Source organism: Triticum aestivum, chromosome 6B (genome assembly GCF_018294505.1).
Source record: "Triticum aestivum cultivar Chinese Spring chromosome 6B, IWGSC CS RefSeq v2.1, whole genome shotgun sequence".
NCBI classification, from domain to species: Eukaryota; Viridiplantae; Streptophyta; class Magnoliopsida; order Poales; family Poaceae; genus Triticum; species Triticum aestivum.
In genome coordinates, this window is record NC_057810.1 from 190,880,349 (window position 1) to 190,905,451 (window position 25,103).

General features: G+C 49.2%; 4 pseudogenes; all 4 read right to left on the reverse strand.

Annotated features, from left to right (window-relative positions):
- Positions 1-6,347: 6,347 nt before the first annotated feature.
- LOC123133933 (desmethyl-deoxy-podophyllotoxin synthase-like) lies at positions 6,348-7,615 on the reverse strand (annotated as a pseudogene).
- An 831-nt stretch (positions 7,616-8,446) lies between these two features.
- LOC123133934 (desmethyl-deoxy-podophyllotoxin synthase-like) lies at positions 8,447-9,714 on the reverse strand (annotated as a pseudogene).
- An 831-nt stretch (positions 9,715-10,545) lies between these two features.
- LOC123133935 (desmethyl-deoxy-podophyllotoxin synthase-like) lies at positions 10,546-11,813 on the reverse strand (annotated as a pseudogene).
- Positions 11,814-12,644: 831 nt separating this feature from the next.
- On the reverse strand, positions 12,645-22,845 carry LOC123133936 (desmethyl-deoxy-podophyllotoxin synthase-like; annotated as a pseudogene).
- Positions 22,846-25,103: the final 2,258 nt, after the last annotated feature.

The following is a 25,103-nucleotide window of genomic DNA, read 5'->3' on the forward strand; positions in this document are numbered from 1 at the left end:
TGCAAAGTCGATGACTGTTTGTTGAGTCTCACTCTTCCTCTTGAAGAAGTATACCCAAGTGTATCTTGAATAGTCATCCACAATCACCAAGCAATACTTTCTACCTCCAAGACTATCAAAAGATGGAGGCCCAAAGAGATCCATGTGAAGGAGCTCCAAAGGTCTCTTCGAGTAGATGATGGTCGTGGGAGGGTGAGCCTTCTCATGGAGCTTTCCTTCAATACAAGCACTGCAAGCACGATCTTTGGCAAAACTAACATTTGTTAGTCCACGGACATGGTCCCCCTTGAGAAGACTTTGCAATGATCTCATATTGACGTGGGCTAAACGGCGATGCCAAAGCCATCCCACGTCAACTTTAGCCATTAGGCATGTCGCGGTCTTAGTGGGTCGCTCCGAAAAGTTAATCACATAGAGACCGTTCTTGACATGCCCAACAAAGGCTACTTTAAGAGTCTTGCTCCACAAGAGGGCCACGGTATCAATGTCAAAGAAAGTAGCAAAACCCATGAGTGCAAGTTGACGAACGGAAAGAAAATTGTATGCAAGAGACTCAACAGGCATGACTTTCTCGATCGTTAGATCATGAGAAATGACAACCTTGCCAAGACCCAATACCTTAGAATGTGAGGCATCACCTGGGCATTGATGGAATCTTTTGCACATCCACCACCAAGTCCTTGCTCCCGGTCATATGATTTGTTGCTCCACTATCGAGAAACCATGATCCCCCACCGGAAGCAAACACCTACAAGAGATCAATGCTTGGTTTTAGGTACCCATTTAGTAATGGGTCCTTTGATGTTAGTAACAAGGGTCTTAGGAACCCAAATAGACCATTCAATGTACTCATAAGGAGAACCAACAAATTTAGCATAAACATGTCCATCACTAGCACGACACAACACATATGACGGGTTAAAGTCGCCGGCTTTGTTGGAGGAAATTGTTTTGCCCTTTTGGACAGCAACTCCCTTCACTTTTTCCTTCTTCTCCTTAGGAGCACCCTCTCCCTCTTTCACAAAAGTTTGCTTGAGAGGAGGACGTTTGGTCTTGTCGTTCTTCTTCTTACTCTTGGACTTGGGTGCAAACCCAATTCCCTTCTTGGCCACAACTTCCTTTCGATTGCTTAAAAGGTCGTTGAGGTTCTTATAACCTTGAATGCAAGTCACAAGCCCTTTCTCAAGTTGATCCTTCAACTTGGCATTCTCCTCCACAAGATGCACATGCTCACAACACGGGTTAGTAGCACATGCATTATCAATTAATACCATATGAGGGAAGGTGGCCTTTTCCTTGGTTAGCTTAACTTGGAGTTGAGCATGAGACTCCTTGAGGTTAGCATGAGCACCCTTAAAGACCTTGTGGGCCTTTTCAAGTATCTCAAACTCCTCCTTGAGTCTAGCATGATCAAGCCCAAGTTTAGCCTTCTCGGAAGTTAGCACACGAGACACGACAAGAGCATGATCAAGATCTTTATTTAACTTAGCATGGTCATCATTGTATGACTCCTCAAGAGTCAAATGATGCCCACGCTCTTCCTCAAGAGCATTAGAGAGATCCGATATCTCATCGGCATAGTCATGACTACGACCTTCCATCTTAGAGATGGTTTCTTTGTGAGCCTCTATCATGTTATTGGCCTCACCAAGTTGTTCCAAGAGAGCAACAAAGTGCTTCTTGGATTTGCCCTTGAGCTTACTCATAAAAGACTCAAATTCATTTACTTCCTCATTAGACCCATCATGTTCTTCAATGCAATCCTCCAAGGAGGGATTAGTGATGATGGTGGTTTTGATGTTGGGGGTTACCTTGTTGGAAGCTTTAGCCATGAGGCACTTGGCGGTGATGTTCTCGTTGGGTGAATCAAAGAGAGACACCCGGGGAGTGGTAGCGATGGCAACGGACGCCATGGCCATTGCTTCTCCATTTTCATCATCATCGTCATCCTCATGGTATTCTTCTTGAACCACCAACCCACGAGTAGGAGTCTTCTTGGTGAAGTTGTTCTTGTTGGGGAAGGACTTGGCTTTGTCTTTTCGGATGAACTTGCCGCCATTGTCTCCCCGCTTCTCGTAAGGACAATCCGCAACGAAATGGCTCACATTGCCACAGTTGAAGCAAGTTCTAACTCGTTGCTTGCCCTTGAAGCCACTTGAGTTATTCTTGTTGAAGTTGGGTCTTGCATTCTTCTTGCTCCAAAGTTGTCTTGAAGCAAGAGCCATGTGTTCATGATAATCATATTTGGTGTCTTCGGGGTTGCTCTCCTCATCTTCCTCTTCTTCCTCTTCTTCCATACTAACCTTGGCCTTCAAAGCAAGGTTGGGCTTCTTAGCCCTTTGAGAACGGAGCACCGCATTGTCGGCGGTCTTGTCCAAGATGCTCATTGCAACGAACTCATCCAACACTTCACTTGAGGTCATGGAGTGGAAGTCCAGTCTTTGACGGATGACGGAGGACATGGCCTTGTTGTAGGGCATCATGGCCTTGAGGAACTTGCGCTTGATCCAATTGTCATCCGTGTCCTTGCTTCCATGATCTCGAAGTGAGACCGCGAGTTTGGTCACTCTTCGAAAGAGCTCACGAGGTTCTTCATCTTCTTTCATTGCAAACTCATCGGCTTCATCTTGAATCACTTCATAGTTGGAGCGTTGAATGCTAGCACTTCCTCGATAGAGAGACACAACGCATTGCCATGCGTCTTTGGCCATGGCATGAGGTCGAAGATGAGGGAGATCTTCGAGAAGGATTGCATCTTGGATGATGAAGAGAGCACTCTCATTGAATTGATTATCCACCACTTCTCTCGGGGTGAAGTTGCTTCGGTCATGTGGATAGAAACCTTCTTCAATGATTCTCCAAAGGTTAGTATTCACATGATTTAAATGACGCTTGAAGCGATACACCCAAGAATCAAAATCCTCATTTTTCACAATCTTAGGAGGAGGACCGGCATGATTTAAATGAGTAGAGGGAATCGATCCTCCATAAATTGGAGGTTCCACATGGGCAAAGATGCCGGTGCCATTTTTACCACTAGTAGAAGGACTCTTTTCACTGTTAGCTTCCCCCTTGTCGGAGGTAGCATCTGTCACCTTGTTAGTGGGATCACCCACTTTCATCGGTGAGGTGGACAGTTTAAGCCCTTCAAGAAATTTAGTAAGCATGCTTTCAACCTTGGTCGTCATGGAGTCTTTCAATGTGTCTAGAGCCACATTGAATTCCTTACGAGAGACCGAGGTTCCCCCATCGGCCGTAGATGAGATAGGATTCACACCAGAGTGCTCCTCCGCACCGTCTGTGGTGTCAACCATACTCTTCAGACGGCAAAGTCCTTAATAAAGAGACGAGACTCTGATACCAATTGAAAGGCTCGATATAGTTGACTAGAGGGGCGTGAATAGGCAACTAACATTTTTTAGCTTTTCTTTACCAAACTAAACTTTGCATCAAAGTAGGTTGTCTAGATATGCAACTAGGTGAACAACCTATATGATGCAACAACAACAAGCACACGAGCAAGCAAAGGAAACAACACAAGTAAGCTTGCAAAAGTAAAGGTGCGAGATAACCAAGAGACAAACCGGTGGAGACAAGGATGTGTTCCCGAAGTTCCTTCCTTTTGAAGGGAAGTACGTCTTCGTTAGAGTGGTGTGGAGGCACAATGCTCCCCAAGAAGCCACTAGGGCCACTGTATTCTCCTCACGCCCTCACACAATGCGAGATGTCGTGATTCCACTATTGGTGCCCTTGAAGGCGGCAATCGGACCCTTACAAACAAGGTTGGGGCTCTCTCCACAACTTAATTGGAGGCTCCCAACAAAACCACGAAGCTTCACCACAATGGAATATGGCTTCGAGGTGACCTCAACCGTCTAGGGTGCTCAAACACCCAAGAGTAACAAAATCCACACTAGAAAGTATGGGGGAAGCAAATATCCTTTGGTGGAAGTGTAGATCTAGGTCTCCTCCTTCAATCCCTAGCAAATCAACAAGTTTGAGTGGCTAGAGAGAGAGATCGGGCAAGAGAGCTTGAGAGCATTAATGGTGGAGTGAGAGAGGTAAGAGGTGAGAGTGGTAGGTGGAAGAACCACCTTATATAGCAGCCCTAATAAATCCAACCGTTACTGCATTTTCAGCACTGCAGCGGTACAACGGCTCCTTGTTTCGGTACAACCGGGGCTCACGATGTAGCGGCAGAACCCTACCAGGCGGTACAACCGGGCCACCAGGCGGTAGTACCGGTTATTAGAAAATAACCGGGCCAACCTCCCAGCCACCGCACAACTACCGCACTGAAACAGAACGGAGTCACCCTTGAGGGCGGTAGTTGGGCGGTGCGGGGCCGGTGCAACCGCTTGGCCTTGAGCGCTTGAGCGGCTAACGTAAGAGCAGTAGAACCGCTCGAACTTCCAGTAGTACCGGTTGATGAGGAGCAACTGGACCAACCGGGCCACCACCGCCCGGGAACCGCATCAGAACAGAAGCCTGGCCGGTACATGGGCGGTGCATGGCCGAAACAACCGCCGCGGGTCTTTGCAGAGCCTGGTGGCGGTACCACCGCCCGGAGGCAGCGGTACCACCGCTCGACAAAGACAGGAAAGTGCCAAGAGCCAGCGGTACAACCGCTCGGACGAGCGGTACAACCGCTGGGAAAACACAGCAGAAGTCAAACCAAGTGGGAGGCACTCTCTCTCACACCAGAGGAAGACAAAAGAGGGGTGATGGAGGTGTACGTGAACGGATTCCCCTATTCTTTCCAAAGTGGACTCCCTCTTGTTAGTACGGGTTCCCTACGACCAAAGAGATAAAAAGCGTAGAGGACTCCGTCTTCAATCATTTCCTTCGAGAGAGAACAACTATCCGATGTAAGCCTAATCATCGAGAACCTGAAACATTTAGCACATGATTAGACCAACAAAGGGTTGTCATCATTATCCAAAACATAAGGTAGTCAAATGCCCTTTCAAACGCACTGCAGGTGTTGATTTAGTCGGCTGAATTTTGCAACACACAAAATAAATTGCACCTCATACAAAGGGATAATGAGCTGCTACACAAATAGAGTGAACTACTTTTGTCGTTTACTTAACTTTTTTTACAAACGTGTCTGTACTGAATGGTCAAGGCTAATGTATTGCATTAATTTTTTATAAAAAAGAGGTTCACTAGAAGAACACTCCCGAAAGTGAACCACATTGTTTTTTTCTAATGAACTTCAAAACCTTTCTTTTCAGTTGTCCGAGAAACTAAACAAAGTGCATTAAAAAAAGAAAAGAACCTCTGCTAGGAAAAAAATTCTCTCGTTCTTGACAAAGTGAATCACCAACCACCACACAATGAATCACATCATATTTTTTTTCTCGAAGTACATACCATTAAAAATAAACCACAAACTACTAGTTGCTTGTTTGTTCTCTTCTTTTACATCAAATAAAATAGGACAAGCTGCCGTGCACAAACAAATGGACCCGACACAATGTACGAGAGAACCACCCGACGCCGAACGAAAAGTGGATGCTCGCCGACACTACTTAATTCTTTTTTCCTGCAAAATAAGCAAATGAACCTAAAAGCAATCCATAGTGTACTGCATTTACAATTTGATTTTTCTTCAGAAAAACACCAAATAGTGAACTGCAGGAGAGGACAGTGTTAACCCTAGATTTTTTTCTCCTCCTCGCCCGTGCTTGCAGGAGGTCGTCAGGGCGCGAGGTTGAACAACCAGCAGTCATTAGAGTTTTTTGAATCGGCGGCTGCAACCCGGCTGAGCTGCATCACTGATCTAGGTGAACTGAGGCATATCACCCATGATTTTCAAACGGGGAATTCCACATGGGAGCACGAACTTTCAGTAGTACAGACACACAGCCATCCAAACTGAAGAAAAAAGACAGAAAAGAACTGCAGCTGGAGGGAGACCTGCAACCACACTGCCGATCTACACGGTGAAGCAGGTCCCATCGATGAAGGGCCCCGGCCCGATGCCTCCATTTTTCTCGCCGCCGTGGCGCTCCATATGTGTTGGAGATGCATGGGGACGACCATCAACGACACCGCCGAAACCACGGCGGCACGGACGTGGTTGCCGGGTGCAGATCCGAGCAAAGGGATCGAGTAGTACAAAAGTGTTAGCAGAATAAGCCTAGTGTTAGCAGAATAAGACTCTTAGGGGGTGTTATTAGAATAGACCTACCCTACATATATAAAAATAATTTGATAGTAAACTTGCAATGGTATTTCTGATGATGTAATTAACATTACATCATAAGTCTTGACATTCGACAACGTTAGAGATAAAGGACTGGTATATGAGAATTTGTGACCACAAACTATTAAAGTGCAAATCAAACTGGCGACACATGGACGATGGAGTGCAGGTAAAAGTCGTTCTTCCTCCGGATGGTGATGCCCATGTCCTCCACCATGTTGACCTCACCTGGCTTCAACCCTGCCGGGAGCTTCCAGTCGAAGTGGTAGAGAAGTGCAGCGAGAACGATCTCCAAGCTGGCCTATTCAAACATCATACCAGGACACATCCTTCTCCCCGCCCCAAACGGTATGTACTCAAAGTTCGTGCCTTTGAAGTCGATGATGCCAGACTCGAACCTCTCTGGCTTAAATTCCTCAGGGTTATCCCAGTGCTTAGGGTCCCTACCGATCGCCCATGCATTCACAAGCACGTTTGTGTCCTTTGGCACGTCGTACCCGAGGATTTTGCAGGACTTCATGGCCTCCCGTGGAATAAGCAGCGGGGCCGGTGGATGCAACCTTAGTGTCTCCTTGATGACGAGTCTGAGGTATTTTAGGTCCGCCAAGTCATCCTCGGTCACTGTGTGCTTTTCTCTAAGGCAATCGCGTACTTCGGCCTGTGCTTTCTGCATCATGTTTGGGTACCTCAGGAGCTCCGACATGGCCCATTGAAGTGTCGTTGCTGACGTCTCACTCCCGACACTAAAGAGGTCCTACAATAATAATACCAATGTGTGCAATTTATAGAACAGGTAAATTACCAATTGAAAAGTCGATGATTTTCACCCGATGTCTTATTGACATGTGGACCCTAGAACTAGAACCACATGCTAGCAAGAGATCGAGTCGCCATCCTAAGTTTTCAACGAAGGAATCATGGAAGGTAAATCTTGAGTTCAAAGTCACGCAGAAATGAAAAGATAGGCTATGATTGCTGCTTCTCGCAAGTTGACCCTATAGTAGGAACTAAAAGTGGCTGGGGAGCTGTTGCACTCACCAGGATACATGCTTTGATGATTCCCATGGTGAGAGGCACCTCGAGGCCACCTTCCTTCTGTATCCTCAAGAGCACGTCCACCAGGTCCTCTCCATCCCCCACGGCCCTCTTTTCCTCGTGTTGTTTGATGGCATACTCCATGAGCTCGAAGCTCTTCCGGTGGACCTCCTCGGCCATCCGCGTCGTGCCGCTTATGAAGTTGGCAAGCCACGATGAAGGGAACAGGTCGTTGAGGATGGACCCGGTGATGAGCTTGAGCCCCTCCTGGAGGACCTGCAAGAACTCCTCCCTCCTCTAAAACCTGTCCCCGATCATGGTGCGCACGGCGGAGTCGGTGATGAGCACGGCGATCCGCTCGTTGATGTTCACGAGCTGGCGAATTGGTGGATCGGCCAGGCGGGAGGGAAGGTCCGTCGCAGTGAGCCAGATCCACCGCCGTCGCGGCTTGGCGGTGAAGGAGAAAGGCAAGGCAGGGGAGGGAGACCCACGGCCGCCACGGTCAGCCGGATCTGACGTGAGGGAGGTCAAGTCACTGGCCAGATCTATTGGAGGTGCACCATGATGGATCCGTGAGGCCACGGGGTGGTGGCGCTAGGTGGTGGCCGGGCGGGCTGCGGGGGCGAGGGCTGGGGTGGCGGCGCTAGGTGGTGGCCGAGGGCCGGGGGCTGGCGGCGCTGGGTTTTGGCCGGGGCGGGCGGCGCGGGGGAGGGAGGTGGTGGTCCGGCGCGGTGGAGGCAGGTGGGATGCGGTGCAGGGGAGGGAGGTGGGGTGGCGGCACGGTGGAGGGAGGTGGGGCGGCGGCACGATGGAGGGAGGTGGTTTTGCGGCACGATGGAGGGGAGGTTGGGCGGGATGGGATGGGCGCGGCCACGGTTGAAGGGATGAGGTGGAGGGAGTGGGGGAGGGGAGAGGTCGTGGGTGGAGGCAGTGTTCTCGGGTTGCTATGCGGTCCGGGCAAAGGGATCGAGTAGTACAAAAGTGTTAGCAGAATAAGCCTAGTGTTAGCAGAATAAGACTCTTAGGGGGTGTTATTAGAATAGACCTACCCTACATATATAAAAATAATTTGATAGTAAACTTGCAATGGTATTTCTGATGATGTAATTAACATTACATCATAAGTCTTGACATTCGACAACGTTAGAGATAAAGGACTGGTATATGAGAATTTGTGACCACAAACTATTAAAGTGCAAATCAAACTGGCGACACATGGACGATGGAGTGCAAGTACAAGTCGTTCTTCCTCCGGACGGTGATGCCCATGTCCTCCACCATGTTGACCTCACCTGGCTTCAACCCTGCCGGGAGCTCCCAGTCGAAGTGGTAGAGAAGTGCAGCGAGAACGATCTCCATGCTGGCCTATTCAAACATCATACCAGGACACATCCTTCTCCCCGCCCCAAACGGTATGTACTCAAAGTCCGTGCCTTTGAAGTCGACGATGCCAGACTCGAACCTCTCTGGCTTAAATTCCTCAGGGTTATCCCAGTGCTTAGGGTCCCTACCGATCGCCCATGCATTCACAAGCACGTTTGTGCCCTTTGGCACGTCGTACCCGAGGATTTTGCAGGACTTCATGGCCTCCCGTGGAATAAGCAGCGGGGCCGGTGGATGCAACCTTAGTGTCTCCTTGATGACGAGTCTGAGGTATTTTAGGTCCGCCAAGTCATCCTCAGTCACTGTGTGCTTTTCTCTAAGGCAATCGCGTACTTCGGCCTGTGCTTTCTGCATCATGTTTGGGTACCTCATGAGCTCCGACATGGCCCATTGAAGTGGCGTTGCTGACATCTCACTCCCGGCACTAAAGAGGTCCTACAATAATAATACCAATGTGTGCAATTTGTAGAACAGGTAAATTACCAATTGAAAAGTCGATGATTTTCACCCGATGTCTTATTGACATGTGGACCCTAGAAGTAGAACCACATGCTAGCAAGAGATTGAGTCGCCATCCTAAGTTTTCAACGAAGGAATCATGGAAGGTAAATCTTGAGTTCAAAGTCACGCGGAAATGAAAAGATAGGCTATGATTGCTGCTTCTCACAAGTTGACCCTATAGTAGGAACTGAAAGTGGCTGGGGAGCTGTTGCACTCACCAGGATACTTGCTTTGATGATTCCCATGGTGAGAGCCACCTCGAGGCCACCTTCCTTCTGTATCCTCAAGAGCACGTCCACCAGGTCCTCTCCATCCCCCACGGCCCTCTTTTCCTCGTGTTGTTTGATGGCATACTCCATGAGCTCGAAGCTCTTCCGGTAGACCTCCTCGGCCATCCGCGTCATGCCGCTTATGAAGTTGGCAAGCCACGACGAAGGGAACAGGTCATTGAGGATGGACCCGGTGACGAGCTTGACCCCCTCCTGGAGGACCTGCAAGAACTCCTCCCTCCTCTGAAACCTGTCCCCGATCATGGTGCGCACGGCGGAGTCGGTGATGAGCACGGCGATCCGCTCGTTTATGTTCACGAGCTGGCAAATTGGTGGATCGGCCAGGGGGGAGGGAAGGTCCGTCGCGGTGAGCCAGATCCACCGCCGTCGCGGCTTGGCGGTGAAGGAGAAAGGCAAGGCAGGGGGAGGGAGACCCACGGCCGCCACGGTCAGCCGGATCTGACGCGAGGGAGGTCAAGTCACTGGCCAGATCTATTGGAGGTGCACCATGCTAGATCCGTGAGGCCACGGGGTGGTGGCGCTAGGTGGTGGCCGGGCGGGCTGCGGGGGCGAGGGCTGGGGTGGCGGCGCTAGGTGGTGGCCGAGGGCCGGGGGCTGGCGGCGCTGGGTGTTGGCCGGGGCGGGCGGCGCGGGGGAGGGAGGTGGTGGTCCGGCGCGGTGGAGGCAGGTGGGATGCGGTGCAGGGGAGGGAGGTGGGGTGGCGGCACGGTGGAGGGAGGTGGGGCGGCGGCACGATGGAGGGAGGTGGTTTTGCGGCATGATGGAGGGGAGGTGGGCGGGGTGGGATGGGCGCGGCCCCGGTTGAAGGGAGGAGTTGGAGGGAGTGGGGGAGGGGAGAGGTCGTGGGTGGAGGCAGTGTTCTCGGGTTGCTATGCGGTCCGGGCAAAGGGATCGAGTAGTACAAAAGTGTTAGCAGAATAAGCCTAGTGTTAGCAGAATAAGACTCTTAGGGAGTGTTATTAGAATAGACCTACCCTACATATATAAAAATAATTTGATAGTAAACTTGCAATGGTATTTCTGATGATGTAATTAACATTACATCATAAGTCTTGACATTCGACAACGTTAGAGATAAAGGACTGGTATATGAGAATTTGTGACCACAAACTATTAAAGTGCAAATCAAACTGGCGACACATGGACGATGGAGTGCAGGTACAAGTTGTTCTTCCTCCAGACGGTGATGCCCATGTCCTCCACCATGTTGACCTCACCTAGCTTCAACCCTGCCGGGAGCTCCCAGTCGAAGTGGTAGAGAAGTGCAGCGAGAACGATATCCATGTTGGCCTATTCAAACATCATACCAGGACACATCCTTCTCCCCGCCCCAAACGGTATGTACTCAAAGTCCGTGCCTTTGAAGTCGGCGATGCCAGACTCGAACCTCTCTGGCTTAAATTCCTCAGGGTTATCCCAGTGCTTAGGGTCCCTACCGATCGCCCATGCATTCACAAGCACGTTTGTGCCCTTTGGCACGTCGTACCCGAGGATTTTGCAGGACTTCATGGCCTCCCGTGGAATAAGCAGCGGGGCCGGTGGATGCAACCTTAGTGTCTCCTTGATGACGAGTCTGAGGTATTTTAGGTCCGCCAAGTCATCCTCGGTCATTGTGTGCTTTTCTCTAAGGCAATCGCGTACTTCGGCCTGTGATTTCTACATCATGTTTGGGTACCTCATGAGCTCCGGCATGGCCCATTGAAGTGCCGTTGCTGACGTCTCACTCCCGGTACTAAAGAGGTCCTACAATAATAATACCAATGTGTGCAATTTATAGAACAGGTAAATTACCAATTGAAGAGTCGATGATTTTCACCCGATGTCTTATTGACATGTGGACCCTAGAACTAGAACCACATGCTAGCAAGAGATTGAGTCGCCATCCTAAGTTTTCAACGAAGGAATCATGGAAGGTAAATATTGAGTTCAAAGTCACGCGGAAATGAAAAGATAGGCTATGATTGCTGCTTCTCGCAAGTTAACCCTATAGTAGGAACTGAAAGTGGCTGGGGAGCTGTTGCCCTCACCAGGATACTTGCTTTGATGATTCCCATGGTGAGAGGCACCTCGAGGCCACCTTCCTTCTGTATCCTCAAGAGCACGTCCACCAGGTCCTCTCCATCCCCCACGGCCCTCTTTTCCTCGTGTTGTTTGATGGCATACTCCATGAGCTCGAAGCTCTTCCGGTGGACCTCCTCGGCCATCCGCACCGTGCCGCTTATGAAGTTGGCAAGCCACGACGAAGGGAACAGGTCGTTGAGGATGGACCCGGTGACGAGCTTGACCCCCTCCTGGAGGACCTGCAAGAACTCCTCCCTCCTCTGAAACATGTCCCCGATCATGGTGCGCACGGCGGAGTCGGTGATGAGCACGGAGATCCGCTCGTTGATGTTCACGAGCTGGCGAATTGGTGGATCGGCCAGGGGGGAGGGAAGGTCCGTTGCGGTGAGCCAGATCCACCGCGTCGCGGCTTGGCGGTGAAGGAGAAAGGCAAGGCAGGGGGAGGGAGACCCACGGCCGCCACGGTCAGCCGGATCTGACGCGAGGGAGGTCAAGTCACTGGCCAGATCCGTTGGAGGTGCACCATGCTGGATCCGTGAGGCCACGGGGTGGTGGCGCTAGGTGGTGGCCGGGCGGGCTGCGGGGGCGAGGGCTGGGGTGGCGGCGCTTGGTGATGGCCGAGGGGCAGGGGCTGGCGGCGCTGGGTGTTGGCCGGGGCGGGCGGCACGGGGGAGGGAGCTGGTGGTCCGGCACGGTGGAGGCAGGTGGGATGCGGTGCAGGGGAGGGAGGTGGGGTGGCGGCACGGTGGAGGGAGGTGGGGCGGCGGCACGATGGAGGGAGGTGGTTTTGCGGCACGATGGAGGGGAGGTGGGGCGGGGTGGGGTGGGCGCGGCCCCGGTTGAAGGGAGGAGGTGGAGGGAGTGGGGGAGGGGAGAGGTCGTGGGTACAGGCAGTGTTCTCGGGTTGCTATGCGGTCCGGGCAAAGGGATCGAGTAGTACAAAAGTGTTAGCAGAATAAGCCTAGTGTTAGCAGAATAAGACTCTTAGGGGGTGTTATTAGAGTAGACCTACCCTACATATATAAAAATAATTTGATAGTAAACTTGCAATGGTATTTCTGATGATGTAATTAACATTACATCATAAGTCTTGACATTCGACAATGTTAGAGATAAAGGACCGGTATATGAGAATTTGTGACCACAAACTATTAAAGTGCAAATCAAACTGGCGACACATGGACGATGGAGTGCAGGTACAAGTCGTTCTTCCTCTGGACGGTGATGCCCATGTCCTCCACCATGTTGACCTCACCTGGCTTCAACCCTGCCGGGAGCTCCCAGTCGAAGTGGTAGAGAAGTGCAGCGAGAACGATCTCCATGCTGGCCTATTCAAACATCATACCAGGACACATCCTTCTCCCCGCCCCAAACGGTATGTACTCAAAGTCCGTGCCTTTGAAGTCGACGATGCTAGACTCGAACCTCTCTGGCTTAAATTCCTCAGGGTTATCCCAGTGCTTAGGGTCCCTACCGATCGCCCATGCATTCACAAGCACGTTTGTGCCCTTTGGCACATCGTACCCGAGGATTTTGCAGGACTTCATGGCCTCCCGTGGAATAAGCAGCGGGGCCTGTGGATGCAACCTTAGTGTCTCCTTGATGACGAGTCTGAGGTATTTTAGGTCCGCCAAGTCATCCTCAGTCACTGTGTGCTTTTCTCTAAGGCAATCGCGTACTTCGGCCTGTGCTTTTTGCATCATGTTTGGGTACCTCATGAGCTCCGACATGGCCCATTGAAGTGTCGTTGCTGACGTCTCACTCCCGGCACTAAAGAGGTCCTACAATAATAATACCAATGTGTGCAATTTATAGAACAGGTAAATTACCAATTGAAAAGTCGATGATTTTCACCCGATGTCTTATTGACATGTGGACCCTAGAACTAGAACCACATGCTAGCAAGAGATCAAGTCGCCATCCTAAGTTTTCAACGAAGGAATCATGGAAGGTAAATCTTGAGTTCAAAGTCACGCGGAAATGAAAAGATAGGCTATGATTGCTGCTTCTCGCAAGTTGACCCTATAGTAGGAACTGAAAGTGGCTGGGGAGCTGTTGCCCTCACCAGGATACTTGCTTTGATGATTCCCATGGTGAGAGGCACCTCGAGGCCACCTTCCTTCTGTATCCTCAAGAGCACGTCCACCAGGTCCTCTCCATCCCCCACGGCCCTCTTTTCCTCGTGTTGTTTGATGGCATACTCCATGAGCTCGAAGCTCTTCCGGTGGACCTCCTCGGCCATCCGCACTGTGCCGCTTATGAAGTTGGCAAGCCACGACGAAGGGAACAGGTCGTTGAGGATGGACCCGGTGACGAGCTTGACCCCCTCCTGGAGGACCTGCAAGAACTCCTCCCTCCTCTGAAACCTGTCCCCGATCATGGTGCGCACGGCGGAGTCGGTGATGAGCACGGCGATCCGCTCGTTGGTGTTCACGAGCTGGCCGGGCGGCGTGGCCGCGATGGCGGCCACGAGGCGGCCGACCTCTGAAGGAAATATGCCCTAGAGGCAATAATAAAGTTATTATTTATTTCCTTATATCATGATAAATATTTATTATTCATGCTAGAATTTTATTAACCGGAAACATAATACATGTGTGAATACATAGACAAACATAGTGTCACTAGTATGCCTCTACTTGACTAGCTCGTTAATCAAAGATGGTTAAGTTTCCTAACCATAGACATGAGATGTCATTTGATTAACGGGATCACATCATTAGAAGAATGATGTGATTGACTTGACCCATTCCGTTAGCTTAGCACTTGATCGTTTAGTATGTTGCTATTGCTTTCTTCATAACTTATACATGTTCCTATGACTATGAGATTATGCAACTCCTGTTTACCGGAGGAACACTTTGTGTGCTACCAAACGTCACAACGTAACTGGGTGATTATAAAGGAGCTCTACAGGTGTCTCTGAAGGTACATGTTGGGTTGGCGTATTTCGAGATTAGGATTTGTCACTGATTGTCGGAGAGGTATCTCTGGGCCCTGTCGGTAATGCACATCACTATAAGCCTTGCAAGCAATGTGGCTAATGATTTAGTTACGGAATGATGCATTACGTAACGAGTAAAGAGACTTGCCAGTAACGAGATTGAACTAGGTATTGAGATACCGACGATTGAATCTTGGGCAAGTAACATACCGATGACAAAGGGAACAACGTATGTTGTTATGCGGTTTGACCGATAAAGATCTTTGTAGAATATGTAGGAGCCAATATGAGCATCCAGGTTCCGCTATTGGTTATTGACCGTAAACGTGTCTCGGTCATGTCTACATAGTTCTCGAACCCGTAGGGTCCGCACGCTTAAGGTTTCGATGACAGTTATATTATGAGTTTATGAGTTTTGATGTACCGAAGGAGTTCGGAGTCCCGGATGAGAACGGGCACATGACGAGGAGTCTCGAAATAGTCGAGACGTAAAGATCGATATATTAGACGACTATATTCGGACTTCGGAAAGGTTCCAAGTGATTCGGGTATTTTCGGGGGTACCAGGGAGTTACGGGAATATGAGGAAGAAGCAATGGGCCTCATGGGCCAAGTGGTAGAAGAGAGGCGGCAGGGCGCGCGGCCCCCCTAGCCCAAACCGAATTGGACTAGGGGGCCGGCCCCCCTTTCCTCCTTTTCCTCCCTCTCCTTCCTTCTCCTTCTCTTTCCCTTCCTTCCCCTCTCCTAGTTGGACTAGGAAAGGAGGGAGTCCTACTCCCGGAGTAGGACTCCTCCTTGGCGCGCCCTCCCTTGGTTGGCCGCCCCCTCCCCCTTGCTCCTTTATATACGGGGGCAGGGGGCACCCCATGACACACAAGTTGATCTTCGTGATCATTCCTTAGCCGTGTGCGGTGCCCCCCTCCACCATATTCCACCTTGGTCATATCGTTGCGGTGCTTAGGCGAAGCCCTGCGTGGGTAGAACATCATCATCGTCACCACGCCGTCGTGCTGACGAAACTCATTCCCGACACCCTGCTGGATCGGAGTCCGGGGATCGTCATCGAGTTGAACATGTGCTGAACTCGGAGGTGCCGTACGTTCGGTACTTGGATCGGTCGGATCGTGAAGACGTACGACTACATCAACCGCGTTGTCATAACGCTTCCGCTTTTGGTCTACGAGGGTACGTGGACAACACTCTCCCCTCTGGTTGCTATGCATCACCATGATCTTGCGTGTGCGTAGGAATTTTTTTGAAATTACTATGTTCCCCAACAGTGGCATCCGAGCCTGGTTTTATGCGTAGATGTTATATGCACGAGTAGAACACAAGTGAGTTGTGGGCGATACAAGTCATACTGCTTACCAGCATGTCATACTTTGGTTCAGCGGTATTGTTGGATGAAGCGGCCCGGACCGACATTACGCGTACGCTTACGCGAGACTAGTTTTACCGCCGTGCTTTGCACACAGGTGACTAGCGGGTGTCTATTTCTCCAACTTTAGTTGAACCGAATGTGGCTACGCTCGGTCCTTGCGAAGGTTAAAACAGCACTAACTTGACGAACTATCGTTGTGGTTTTGATGCATAGGTAAGAACGGTTTTTGCTCAGCCAGTAGCAGCCACGTAAAATTTGCAACAACAAAGTAGAGGACATCTAACTTGTTTTTGCAGGGCATGTTGTGATGTGATATGGTCAAGACGTGATGCTATATTTTATTGTATGAGATGATCATGTTTTGTAACTGAAGTTATCGGCAACTGGCAGGAGCCATATGGTTGTCGCTTTATTGTATGAAATGTAAATGCCCTGTAATTGCTTTACTTTATCACTGAGCGGTAGCGATAGTCGTAGAAGCAATAGATGGCGTAACGACAACGATCATACGATGGAGATCAAAGTGTCGCGCCGGTGACGATGGTGATCACGACGGTGCTTCGGAGATGGAGATCACAAGCACAAGATGATGATGACCATATCATATCACTTATATTGATTGCATGTGATGTTTATCCTCTATGCATCTTATCTTGCTTTGATTGACCATAGCATTTTAAGATGATCTCTCACTAATTATCAAGAAGTGTTCTCCCTGAGTATGCACCGTTGCGAAAGTTCTTCGTGCTGAGACACCATGTGATGATCGGGTGTGATAGGCTCTACGTTCAAATACAACGGGTGCAAAACAGTTGCACACACGGAATACTCAGGTTAAACTTGACGAGCCTAGTATATACAAATATGGCCTCGGAACACAGAGACCGAAAGGTCGAGCGTGAATCATATAGTAGATATGATCAACATAGTGATGTTCACCATTTAAAACTACTCCATCTCACGTGATGATCGGACATGGTTTAGTTGATTTGGATCACATGATCACTTAGATGACTAGAGAGATGTCTGTCTAAGTGGGAGTTCTTAAGTAATATGATTAATTGAACTTAAATTTATCATGAACTTAGTCCTGATAGTATTTTGCAAATTATGTTGTAGATCAATAGCTTGCGTTGTTGCTTTCATATCTTTATTTTGATATGTTCCTAGAGAGAATTGTGTTGAAAGATGTTAGTAGCAATGATGCGGATTGGATCCGTGATCTGAGGTTTATCCTCATTGCGGCACAAAAAAATTATGTCCTTAATGCACCGCTAGGTGACAGACCTACTGCAGGAGCAGATGCAGATGTTATGAACGTTTAGCTAGCTCTATATGATGACTACTTGATAGTTTTGTGCACCATGCTTTATGGCTTAGAACCGGGACTACAAAAATGTTTTTCAAACGTCACGGAATATATGAGATGTTCCATGAGATGAAATTGATATTTCAGACTCATGCCCGTGTCATGAGGTATGAGACCTCTGACAAATACTTTGCCTAAAAGATGGAGGAGAATTGCTCAACTAGTGAGCAAGTGCTTAGATTGTCTGAGTACTACAATCGCTTGAATCAAGTGGGAGTTAATCTTCTAGATAAGATAGTGATTGAGAGAGTTCTTTAGTCACCATCACCAAGTTAGTAGAACTTCATGATGAACTATATTATGCGAGGGATGACGAAAACGATTCTCGAGCTCTTCGTGATGCTGAAATCGACGATGGTAGAAATCAAGAAAGAACATCAAGTGTTGATGATTGACAAGATCACTAGTTTCAAGAAAAGGGCAAAGGGAAAGAAAGGGAAACTTCAAGTAGAATGGCAATCAAGTTGTCACTCCCACGAACAAGCCCAAAGCCGAACCAAAGCCTGAAACTGAGTGATTATACTGCAAAGGAAATGATCACTAGAAGCGGAAATTCCCTGAATGTTTGGTGGATAACAAGGATGGCAAACTGAACAAGGGTATATTTGATATACAGGTTATTGATGTGTACCTTACTAGTGTTTATAGTAACCCCTGAGTATTTGATACTTGTTCGGTTGCTAAGATTAGTAACTCGAAACAGGAGTTATAGAATAAACAGAGACTAGTTGAAGGTGAAGTGACGATGTGTATTGGAAGTGGTTCCAAGATTGATATGATCATCATCGCACACTCCCTATACCTTCGGGATTAGTGTTAAACCTAAATAAATGTTATTTGGTGTTTGCGTTGAACATGAATCTGATTTGATCATGTTTATTGCAATACGGTTATTCATTTAAAGTCAAAGAATAATTGTTGTTCTGTTTACATGAATAAAACCTTCGATGGTCATACATCCAATGAAAAAAGTTTGTTGGATCTCGATCGTAGTGATACACATATTCATAATATTGATGCCAAAAGATGCAAAATTAATAATGATAGTGCAACTTATTTGTGGCACTGCCGTTCGGGTCATATCGGTGTAAAGCGCATGAAGAAACTCCATAAAGATGAATTTTCATAATCACTTGGCTGTGAATCATTTGATGCTTGCGAACCGTGCCTTTTGGGAAAGATGACTAAAACTCCGTTCTCCGAAACAATGGAACGAGCTACTGACTTATTGGAAATAATACATACCGATGTATGCGATCCAATGAGTGTTAAGGCTCGTGGCATGTATCGTTATTTTCTGATCTTCACAGATGATTTGAGCAGATATGGGTATATCTACTTGATGAAACATAAGTCTGAGACATTTGAAAAGTTCAAAGAATTTCAGAGTGAAGTGGAAAATCATCGTAACAAGAAAAATAAAGTTTCTACGATCTGATCATGGAGACGAATATTTGAGTTACGAGTTTGGTCTTCATTTGAAACAATGTGAAATAGTTTCGCAACTCACGCCACCTGGAACACCACAATGTAATGGTGTGTCCGAACATCGTAATCGTACTTTACTAGATATGGTGCGATCTATGATGTCTCTTATCGGTTTACCACTATCGTTTTGGGGTTATGCATTAGAGACAGCTGCATTCACGTTTAATAGGGCACCATCTAAATCCGTTGAGATGACACCGTATGAACTATGGTTTAGCAGTAAACCTAAGCTGTCATTTCTTAAATTTTGGAGTTGTGATGCTTATATGAAAAAGGTTTTCAACCTGATAAGCTCGAACCCAAATCGGAGAAATGCATCTTCATAGAATACCCAAAGGAAATTTTTGGGTACACCTTCTATCACAGATCCGAAGGCAAAACATTTGTTGCTAAGAATGGATCCTTTCTAGAGAAGGAGTTTCTCTCGAAAGAAGTGAGTGGGAGGAAAGTAGAACTTGATGAGGTAATTGTACCTTCTCCCAAATTGGAAAGTAGTTCATCACAGAAATCAGTTCCTGTGATTCCTACACCAATTAGAGAGGAAGCTAATGATGATGATCATGAAACTTCAGATCAAGTTACTACAAAACCTTGTAGGTCTTCCAAAGTACAGTCTGCACCAGAGTGGTACGATAATCTTGTTCTGGAGTCATGTTACTAGACCATAATGAACCTACAAACTATGAGGAAGCAATGATGAGCCCAGATTCTCCGAAATGGCTTGAGGCCATGAAATCTGAGATGGGATCCATGTATGAGAACAAAGTGTGGACTTTGGTGGAGTTGCCCGATGATCGGCAAGCCATATTGTATAAATGGATCTTCAAGAGGAAGACAGATGCTGATAGTAGTGTTACTATCTACAAAGCTCGACTTGTCGCAAAAGGTTTTTGACAAGTTCAAGGTGTTGACTACAATGAGATTTTCTCAACTGTAGCGATGCTTAAGTCTGTCTGAATCATGTTAGCAATTGCCACATTTTATGAAATCTGGCAAATGAATGTCAAAACTGCATTCCTTAATAGTTTTCTTAAAGAAGAGTTGTATATGATGCAACCAGAAGGTTTTGTCAATCCTAAAGGTGCTAACAAAATGTGCAAGCTCCAGCAATCCATCTATGGACTGGTGCAAGCATCCCGGAGTTGGAATATACACTTTGAGAAGTTGATCAAAGCATATAGTTTTATACAGACTTGCGGCGAAGCATGTATTTACAAGAAAGTGAGTGGGAGCACTACAACATTTCTGATAAGTATATGTGAATGACATATTGTTGATCGGAAATAATGTAGAATTATTCTGCAAAGCATAAAGGAGTGACTAAAAGGAGTTTTTTCAAAGAAAGAGCTCGGTAAACCTACTTACACATTGAGCATCAAGATAGATCAAGACGCTTGATAAGATTTTTCAATGAGTACATACCTTGATAAATTTTTGAAATAGTTCAAAATGGAACAATCAAAGAAGGAGTTCTTGCCTGTGTTGCAAGGTGTGAAGTTGAGTAAGACTCAAGACCCGACCATGGCAGAAAATAGAAAGAGAATGAAAAGTCATTCCATATGCCTCAGTCATAGGTTCTATAAAGTATGCTATGCTGTGAACCAGACATATTGTATACCTTGCTCTGAGTTTGGCAAAGGAATACAATTTTGATCTAATAGTAGATCACTGGACAGCGGTCAAGAATATCCTTAGTGAGGACTAAGGAAATATTTCTCGATTATGGAGGTGATAAAAGAGCCCGTCGTAAAGAGTTACATCGGTGCAAGCTTTCACACCGATCCAGATGACTCTAAGTCTCAATCTGGATACATATTGAAAGTGGGAGCAATTAGCTAGAGTAGCTCCGTGTAGAGCATTGTAGATATAAAATATTTGCAAAATACATACGGCTCTGAATGTGACAGACCCGTTGACTAAATTTCTCTCACGAACAAAACATGATCATACCTTTGTACTCTTTAGGTATTAATCACATAGCGATGTGAGCTAGATTATTGACTCTAGTAAACCCTTCGAGTGTTGATCACATGACGATGTGAACTATGGGTATTTAATCACATACAGATGTGAATATTGGTGTTAAATCACATGGCGATGTGAACTAGATTATTGACTCTAGTGCAAGTGGGAGACTGAAGGAAATATGCCCTAGAGGCAATAATAAAGTTATTATTTATTTCCTTATATCATGATAAATGTTTATTATTCATGCTAGAATTGTATTAACCGGAAACATAATACATGTGTGAATACATAGACAAATATAGTGTCACTAGTATGCCTCTACTTAATTAGCTTGTTAATCAAAGATGGTTAAGTTTCCTAACCATAGACATGAGTTGTCATTTGATTAACGAGATCACATCATTAGAAGAATGATGTGATTGACTTGACCCATTCCGTTAGCTTAGCACTTGATCATTTAATATGTTGCTATTGCTTTCTTCATAACTTATACATGTTCCTTTGACTATGAGATTATGCAACTCCCGTTTACCGGAGGAACACTTTGTGTGCTACCAAACGTCACAACATAACTGGGTGATTATAAAGGAGCTCTACAGGTGTCTCTGAAGGTACATATTGGGTTGGCGTATTTCGAGATTAGGATTTGTCACTGATTGTCGGAGAGGTATCTCTGGGCCCTCTCGGTAATGCACATCACTATAAGCCTTGCAAGCAATGTGGCTAATGATTTAGTTATGGAATGATGCATTACGTAACGAGTAAAGAGACTTGCCAGTAACGAGATTGAACTAGGTATTGAGATACCGATGATCAAATCTCGGGCAAGTAACATACCAATGACAAAGCGAACAACGTATGTTGTTATGCGGTTTGACCGATAAAGATCTTCATAGAATATGTAGGAGTCAATATGAGCATCCAGGTTCCGCTATTGGTTATTGACCGTAAACGTGTCTCGGTCATGTCTACATAGTTCTCGAACCCGTAGGGTCCGCACGCTTAAGGTTTCGATGACAGTTATATTATGAATTTATGAGTTTTGATGTACCGAAGGAGTTCGGAGTCCCAGATAAGATCGGGGACATGACGAGGAGTCTCGAAATGGTCGAGACGTAAAGATCGATATATTGGACGACTATATTCGGACTTCGGAAAGGTTTCGAGTGATTCGGGTATTTTCGGGGGTACCGGGGAGTTACGGGAATACGAGGAAGAAGCAATGGGCCTCATGGGCCAAGTGGTGGAAGAGAGGAGGCATGGCGCGCGGCCCCCCTAGCCCAAACCGAATTGGACTAGGGGGCCGGCCCCCCTTTCCTCCTTTTCCTCCCTCTCCTTCCTTCTCCTTCTCTTTCCGTTCCTTCCCCTTTCCTAGTTGGACTAGGAAAGGAGGGAGTCCTATTCCCGGTGGGAGTAGGACACCTCCTTGGCGCGCCCTCCCTTGGTCGGCCGCCCCCTCCCCCTTGCTCCTTTATATACTGGGCAGGGGGCACCCCGTGACACACAAGTTGATCTTCATGATCGTTTCTTAGCCGTGTGCGGTGCCCCCCTCCACCATATTCCACCTCGGTCATATCGTTGCGGTGCTTAGGTGAAGCCCTGCGTCGGTAGAACATCATCATCGTCACCACGCCGTCGTGCTGACGGAACTCATCCCCGACACCCTGCTGGATCGGAGTCCAGCGATCGTCATCGAGCTGAACGTGTGCTGAACTCGGAGGTGCCGTACGTTCGGTACTTGGATCGGTCGGATCGTGAAGACGTACGACTACATCAACCGTGTTGTCATAGCGCTTCCGCTTTCGGTCTACGAGGGTACATGGACAACATTCTCCCTTCTCGTTGCTATGCATCACCATGATCTTGCGTGTGCGTAGGAATTTTTTTGAAATTACTACGTTCCTCAACAACCTCGTCCACCTGGATCTGGCGGGACGACTGCACGCGGCGCGCGCTGAGCAGCTCCAGGATGCATATCTTTCGGAGCTGCCACCACAGGGCGCCGTATTGGCCGAAGACGAGCCCTTGCCCGTCCGACATCATGATCTTGATGGTCGGGTTCAGCCGGCTCGCCAGGGCGACGTCGTGCGTCTTCATGACCTCACGCGCGGCCTCCGGGGATGAGGCGACGACGATGGAGACCTTGCCGAGCTTGAGGTACATGAGCGGCGCGTCCAGCCGGCGCGTGAGGTCGGCCATGACGCGGTGCGCGAGCGGGCTGCTCGCGAGGTGGTGCAGGTTGCCGATGACCGACAGCCGCCATGGGCCGGGCGGCAGACACACGGCACCGCCACGCTTCCTGCTCAGCTTCAGGAGCAGGAGCGGGAGGAGTGGAGCCAGGAGGAGGCAGAGGTAGTAAGAGCAACTCCAACGGGGCGACCCATTTCATCCGCCCGCATCCGTTTGGGTCGACGCGGACAAAGGTGGCGGCCCAACACGCTGACCCAAACTCAAATCGTGTCCGCCTGGCGTCCGGGTCGACCCATTCCGGCCCAAAATTGCGTCTAGAATGCGTCGGCGCGGATGCAAAGCGGACGCGCCGCGCCTCTCCTTGCCGCCCGCCACGTTCCCACCTGGCGGCCACCCAACCACCACTGGTCGTCTTATTTATGACAACCACCGACAGTGGAAACGTCCTTTTTAACCACGCGTGCAGCGGGGTCGGCCTCATCCACTTCTCCCGTCCACATCTACCCCCCATCACTCCCTTTGCTTCCTCGCCGGCGACCGCAAACCCTAGCGCGCCCATGGGCCTCTTCGGCAGCAGCAATGGCAAGGGCAAGGTCAAGGGCACCCCCGGCGCCTCGTCATCCTGTGCTCCCCCTCCCCCTCCACCGCCGGCGCGTTTCCACCCTGAACACCGACGCCTGCACATCCCGGTGCACCAAGCGCGGTGGCACTGGGAGTACAGGCAGCCCCTCCCCTACCCCGACGTGACGCTGCCGCACCATTGGTATTTGGATTCCCAGCGGATCCCGGTGCCGGCGGTTCCGCGGACCCAGCGGGCGCATGACGACGAGGTGCGCCGGCGCCGCGCGCAGCTCACGCCGGAGCAGCGTCGGTTGCCCGAGTACGCCACCGACTCTCCCAACTGGGAGGCTTGGTTCGCCCTCGAACACGAGGAGCAACGGCGCTCGGGTGTCGACGTCGGCCCGCCGCCATTCCCACCGCCACCCCCGCAGGTAGAGCCGGAGGACATGGAGGCGGAGGCGGAGTACCAAGCCTCCCTCGAGGAGGCCCTGCAGCATGCGCTGGAGGCTAGCCGCATCGAGGAGGATGCGCACTGGGATGGGCTGGAGCAAGCCCTTGCCCTGTCGGTGGCGGGGGACTCCGTCCACACCCCGCTCTTCGTGCCGCCACCTCCACCGTCGCCGTCCGTCCAGCCCAAGCCGGAGCCGTCGTGTAAGCGCTCCCCGCCTCCACCCACTTGGCCGGAGGAGGCCTACTCGTGGACGGGTCAGTATCGCGAGTGGGTGAGCGCGCCTCCCGTCCACTTCACCGCGATGCCGGAGGAGGAGGCGGCCCACCCCGAGCGATGGAAGGAGCACTGGCTCCGCCAGGAGTAGGCCGACGGCGAGGAGCAGATGCGCTACGAGGCCATGCTCCAACGCGACTCGGAGGCGCTCCGGCTCGAGGAGGAGGAGGAGGAGCGCGCGTGGCTTGCCGCAATGCCGCCGCCCCAGCAGACGTTGGAGGAGGCTGCCCTGGCAGCGTACCAGGCGGCGTTCGGGTGGGCTGGCCCTACTCCGGTCTTCATCGACCTCACCAACGACGGCGCGGACGCCGGCAAGGGCAAGAGAAAGGCCGACGACGTCTAGGGCAGCATGTCGGGCGGCAGCAGGCGGGCGCAGACTTTTTTTAACGTTTTATTTAATGTTTATTAGGTTTAGGTGGACTTTGGCCGGCGTTTGACCGGCCACTTTATGTTTAATTATGTTTATTTATGTTTATTTCGTGCAACTTGTTTTTTTTTCACGGCGACACATTTGGGTCGGCCTCCCCGTTGGGCGGTCAATCCGACCCATTTTAAAATGCGGACGCGCACGTCCGCCTGACCGACCCAAACGGATAAAAAGCAGACAAAGCGTGCGTCCGTTTGGATCGCCCCGTTGGAGTTGCTCTAAGTAGCTTGCACCATGACGGGCAGTGTGAGTGTGTGTGACCACCGCGCACTGTTGTACGTATAAATCGCGTTTAACAACAAAAACTGCGGAGAGCTGCGAAAGCATCTGTTGTTTCGAGTTGAGCCCTCATGTGTTCCTAAGCAGGCTATGTATTTGGGTGGTGTCGCGTTTTGGGTGGAAAGGAATAAGCTACAGTGTCCTCCAGTCTAATCCCTGCCCACAGCCTTACAAAACAGTAACGGAGGAACTAATAAGCACGAGCAACTACGAGGATGAGATCGGTTGACTGATAATTGACCGAGAAGTAAGCTAAATCTCAGTGGACCGTGACTGAGAAAGAAGCTACTC